This window comes from Psammomys obesus, unplaced genomic scaffold (genome assembly GCF_907164565.1).
Source record: "Psammomys obesus unplaced genomic scaffold, mPsaObe1.curated_primary_1811, whole genome shotgun sequence".
Classification (NCBI taxonomy): Eukaryota; Metazoa; Chordata; class Mammalia; order Rodentia; family Muridae; genus Psammomys; species Psammomys obesus.
This window is the reverse complement of record NW_026592118.1, coordinates 16,440,059-16,445,721: the sequence shown is the minus strand read 5'-3', so window position 1 is coordinate 16,445,721 and position 5,663 is coordinate 16,440,059. Positions and strand designations below refer to the sequence as shown.

The 5,663-nt window shown below is 43.2% G+C and overlaps 1 non-coding gene across 1 annotated transcript; it reads right to left on the bottom strand.

Annotated features, from left to right (window-relative positions):
- Positions 1 to 4,113: 4,113 nt before the first annotated feature.
- On the bottom strand, positions 4,114 to 4,186 carry Trnak-cuu (transfer RNA lysine (anticodon CUU)). Its single transcript has one exon. It is a non-coding gene; the product is annotated as a tRNA-Lys (tRNA).
- Positions 4,187 to 5,663: the final 1,477 nt, after the last annotated feature.

Genomic DNA, 5,663 nt, shown 5'->3' with positions numbered 1-5,663 from the left:
CCATGATGCTTAAAAAATGATAGTGAGGTATCCAAATAATTATCTTATGACAAAAGAGTCACCCACCACCTGCCCCTAAAGCTTATTTCTCACCCAGGGGACAGGCCAAGAGCATTCCTCCACCTAATTGAAGTCTCGTGTTCTATTATAATTATTATTATTATTATTATTATTATTATTATTATTATAGAATATCTGAGCACCAGCAGCCCTGTTAACCACTAGGAACTTGTTAGGAGTGAGAAATTCCAGGTCCCAGTCATACCTGCTGGGTCAGAGCTGTATCTGAGAGGCTCCCCAGGGCAGAGACTCAAATAGAAAAGGCCTTGCGAAGCAGGCCCCTAGAACTTCAGGGTCCATGCCTCCAGAAAGCTGAAGAGCATAGAATTGGCACGCAAATTACAGATCACTGCCTTTCACATGCCACTGAAAAGTGGTCAGGTGACCCAGGGATTATGGGACCCTGAGAGAGCTTTGAAATGTCTGGCACAGTCTGGCAGCTACCACTCCAAAATATAGAATTGGAGGACAGGCTTTGACAGACAAATGGACATTTCTGACCCAACTGATAGGCACAGAGATGTTTCTGACACAAGAATATTCTACGTTTTTTCATTACAAGAAAGAATATCTCATTTTCCCTAGAAACTGCCTCAGAGGGAGTTTTTTCCAGTTTCGCTTGTAAAGCTGTTGCTAAATATCTTGACATTCCGACCTGGAGATGTTTTCCCACAATGCATCATCTCCATTCAGTTTCTACTTCTCAGTCTCCCCGTTCCCCAATAACCTCATCTTCTGAACAAAACCAACGCATTTGACCACGTATCAACAAGCATTTTCTATAAAATGTCGGGAAAAAAACATGGCTTTTCAGGCCATGTTGCCTCTGTCAGTCATTCAACAGCCATAGGAGAAATACAGGTGAGTTCATATCACACAAATGTGGTATGAGAAAATACAACTCTTTATTAAGCATTTACTAAGTACTTAATGTCTGACCCAGTGAAAACAGAAACTTCACAAGGGCAGGAATCATTCGTCTCTCTTTCCTTGCTCTGGTCTTTGAACATGATAGCATTAACTGGCATCCTTGAAATGAAAGGATGTTACACGAATGTTGGGTAAGGGGAAAGGCTGGCAGAGATGTAACAGACTTCCTGAGGTCCATCCTGGCAGAAGATCCACGGCACCAGAGGAGCTGTGATCAGCCTAAGGCAAAAGAATGTGATTCACAAAGCCATCAACCTTCATAATCTGGTCCAGGAAGAGCCATCACTAACAAGAAACTATGAGGGCCTGTCCCCAGTGAGCAGGTGACCCCACTTCCTCAAAAGCAGATTGGCAAGTCTACAGCAGGGAGAGGAAAAGTCTGTGTGTACAAAAAGGTATGCAAGCAGGGACCTATCATAGAGAACTGTCAAGGCCCAGCTCTAATGTGGAGGCCCCTGAATGAGTGCCAAAGCTGAAAAGATTGCATAGAGGAGAAAGCTTGGTCACCACAGTTAGAAATAATGAAGACATTAGCATTTCACGGACACAAGCTGTGTGCACACAGCTATCATGTACACACACGCTGTCATGTTTCCTCCTCAAAGCAACCTTATGTTGTCGTGACACTCTCTTTCCAGCTCTAAAACTGCCTTTGTGGAGTCAGACTTCCTCTTACACTCACTATAGAGGCAACAAGGAATTTCTTTGGGGTGAGGTAATTTGGGGGCGGGTATTGCCCTGTGCCTGCTAGTATGCCCAGAGACATTCCTGATCTCCAGCCACCAATTACAACAAGCAAAACTGTCTCCAAACATGGTGCAGAATGAAGAGGCAAAGGAATGAAGGAAGAGGACAGAGAAATGACAGACATACAGACAATAATAGCACAGAACAGAGTCCAGAAATAACAATCACACATACATGGCCAACAACTTTCAGCAGACACAATGGCAATTCAGTGGAGGAAGTAAATAAAGTCCTTCAACATTTGAGAACATGTGTAAGAAAAAAAAAACACATCTTCATTTACCTCTTGTACTACAAACACATTTAGCTTAAAATAGATCATGGGGTCATTTAGATTGGCTCTGCAGGGAAAGGCGTTTGTCATCAATCCTGACTACTGGAGTTGCAGCCCTGAGACACACACGGAGGAAGAAGAGAACTGACTCAGTCCTCTGATCTCCACATGCAGGCTGTGCCACCCACTTCTCTCTGTGTCCGATTCCTTCCCTCCTTCCCTCCCCCCTTTTTCCCTCCCTTCTTTTCTCCCTCTCTTTTTCCCTCCCTGCTCTGTCTTATGCTTAGGTAACAGGATATAAGGTCTCAGCTCCTACCCCAGTACCTGGCTGCCTGCCTGCCTACCTGCCTGCCATGATCCCACGGTGACTGTCATAGACTCACCCTCTGAAACTGAAAGCCCCTCATAAACTCTTTCTTCCCTATGTTCCCTTGGTCACGGTACTTAGCACAGCAATGCAAAAACCACCGAGACACCACACTCAAAACCCATAAAATAAGTAAGATGTGATTTGTTAAAGATTTAATAAATATTTGACCAAAATTTAAAACCTAAATATTTGGTAAGTTGAACTTAAAAATTTGTATCTCTGATCTTCAAAAGATAACAAAAAGGAAAAAAAATTGGGGTAAAAAAAAAAAATACTCACAAATGTACGATAAAAGCCTGATACCCAAATGTTTGTTTAGTTAGTTAGTTTTTTGGTTTTGGATTTCTCGGTGTAGTCTTGGCTCTACTAGACTTGCTTTGAGACCTCAAATTCACAGAGATCTGCCTGCCTCTGCCTGCTCACGTGCTGGGATAACAGATGTGCATCATCACACCCAGACCAAATGTATTTTTTTAAGTCTAAACTTTCAGTAAGAAAAATAACTCCATTTTTATGTGTGAAAGGATATTAATAATTAGGGAGAGCCAGATGAAGAAAGCTATTTTTTTTTTATCATCTAGAATGGCCCCACTTTTGAAATTGATATGAGTTACTGATCAAAATGCAGCATGGCATAACCAGCTAGGAAAATGGTTTGGCCATTTCTTGCAAAGCTAAAATATGGTTACATAGCAATCTCACTCTAAGGCACCAACTCAAGAGAAATTAATACATTTCATACATCCGTATGGAAACCTGTACATGAAGGTTTTTACTGATTTGACCTCCATTTTCCAAGAACTGTAAATGATTCAAATATTCTTGTGAATTCACAGACAACTTTCAGAAAGTCTATAAGACAGGAAAAAGGAACACATTGATACTCAAGTGACATAATGTCTTACATACTTTTCTATTCCTGTGAAAGGACAACAAGGCCAAGGCCATTTATAAAAGAAAGCGTTTAATTATGGACTTGCTTACAGCTTCAAAGAGTGAGTCCATGGCCATCATGGTGGGCCACATGAGAACAGGCAAACAGGCATGACAATGGAGCACTAGCTGAGGGCTTACATCTGGTCCATGAGCACAAGGCAGAGGTCTACATGGAAATGGCATGGCCTCTTTAAGCCTTAAAGCTTGTCCCCAGGGACACGCCTCTGCAATGGAAGTTTTGGTTTCTTTGTATACTCAGTTATGTTATGTAAATATGTTCTTGTTTTAATCCCAAGTGTGGGATTTTAGTTGGGCTCTAGTTTGTCGACAGCTGTTAATTGTCACATGCGGGCTGTGATCTTTGCCAGCTGGGAACGGTGCTCCATGTGCAAATACTGAATGTAAGAAAGCACTTAGACCAGTAAAAGCGCAAGCAGGCCCTGTGCTACCTTCTGAGGATATAAATTGGGAGCTGAGAAAGAGACGGTGTGGTGTGTGGTGTGTGGTGTTGGCCTGCGAGGCCGAAGAGGCGGACAATGTGGCGGTTTGGAGCAGACAGACAGAGAGAAATGCTTCCAGGCACAGACAGTGGTTTGAAAGAGACTGCTGGCTGAGTTTGCTGCTGACTGAGATCGGAGTGGAACCCTAACAGGACTCTAAACAGCCAGGAGAAGTAAAGGGACCCTCTCTCTCCACTAAGTTTCTCTCTCCTATGTAGAGTTGGGAGGTTGGAAAGAAGGCTGAGGCCTAAACACCCCAAATAAAGTAAGGTTTTTAAAATGAACTCCAAAGGTGGTGCCCAACGTGGGGCTCAAACCCATAACCCTGAGAATAAGAGTCTCATGCTCTACCAACTGAGCTAGCCAGGCATTTTTATTTCTGAGATTTCTTGCTCTGGCTTGTCCAATGGTATTGGCATGATGTTCCTAAGAGGCAATACCAGTTGTCTCTCTTAGCCATTCATCTATTGGGGCTGCTCGTGTTTTTAACGGTCTAAGTGTTCTCTTACATTCAGTCTTTGCAACGCCTGTCTGGTCTCAGGGTCTGGTACGGCTCTATTTAGAGCTGAACCCAATCTCTGTAAGAAATCAGAGAAGGCTTCTCCAGGACCTTGAATTACCTTAGTAAATGAGGTGGTTGTTTTACCAAGCTCCTCAGCCATGTCCCAAGCTGTTCACGCTGCAACATGACATTGTTCAATTACCACATCATCAGAACAGATGTGTTCTTGTAAGTAAGCATAACGCTCTTTACCAAGCAATTGATCTTTAACAGCATTTATCCTTCTTGTTATATTTTGTTGTCCTATTTTTGTGGCTTCATTCCTCTAGCACAGCTGATACCAACCCTTTCCAGTCTTGGGGAATAAGTCTATTTTTCGTAGCCCAGTTACTTAACATTTGCTTAACAAATTTTTGATTATTCCATACTGTACAATAGCCTTTCTGAAATGCCTTAGAGCTAGCATGTCTAATGGATGCCGTGTCGCCTCATTGAAAAGCCTCACAACCATCATTAGCAGGCATATGCTGTACAAAGACTAGGAGAGCTGATGCTGCCTGCATAGCCACAGGCAATTTCTCTGGTGCAGCACTTGACTCCAGAGCCCTTTTTGGCCAGTGTGGCTTCCCGTTCTTTCTGATGCCCTGCCCCACAAAGGTGCTGTAAACACCTGGTGCATGGAGCAGGGTGGGGCAGCAAGAACGGGGAAAGACCCGTTTGTAGTTACTAGGTTTGAACACTTTTCTTCTCCCTTCATTTGCTTCCCAGGTGCTTCCATCTTTACCCCCAAACTCTCTTGCTGTACTAGTAACTCTGCAATTCTTTCCAAAACTGTAGAATTGAGTGACACTTTGGGTTTTGTACCTCATCAGTCATTCTTCTGATCTTTTTTTAAAATGGAATACAGGAATATGACAAAGCAGAACCAGAAAATTCCTTCTGGGAGCACCTCGGGAGAGAACCCAGCAGCAGCTGCTGCTATAAGCCTTTTACTGACATCTTGAAACAGCACATTGAGTCCTTCAAACCTTGCCATCTCCTGTACAGCACCAGAAACCATGTTCCCCATTATTCCTAAGCCACATCTGGGTGTCACTTGTGGCCCTTTTTATCTTACCAACCACACTGGGTGCCATCTGTAGTGCTCATTTTTAAAACTCTACTTATTTCGGGTGTTCAGGCCTCAACCTTCTTTCCAACCCCCCAACCCTAAACAGGAGAGAGAAACTTAGTGGGGAGAGAGAGTCCCTTTACTTCTCTAGGTTGTTTAGGGTCAATGGGTTCTTTTAGTTTAGGGCTCAACACCAATCTCAGTCAACAGCAAACTCAGCCAGCAGTCTCTTT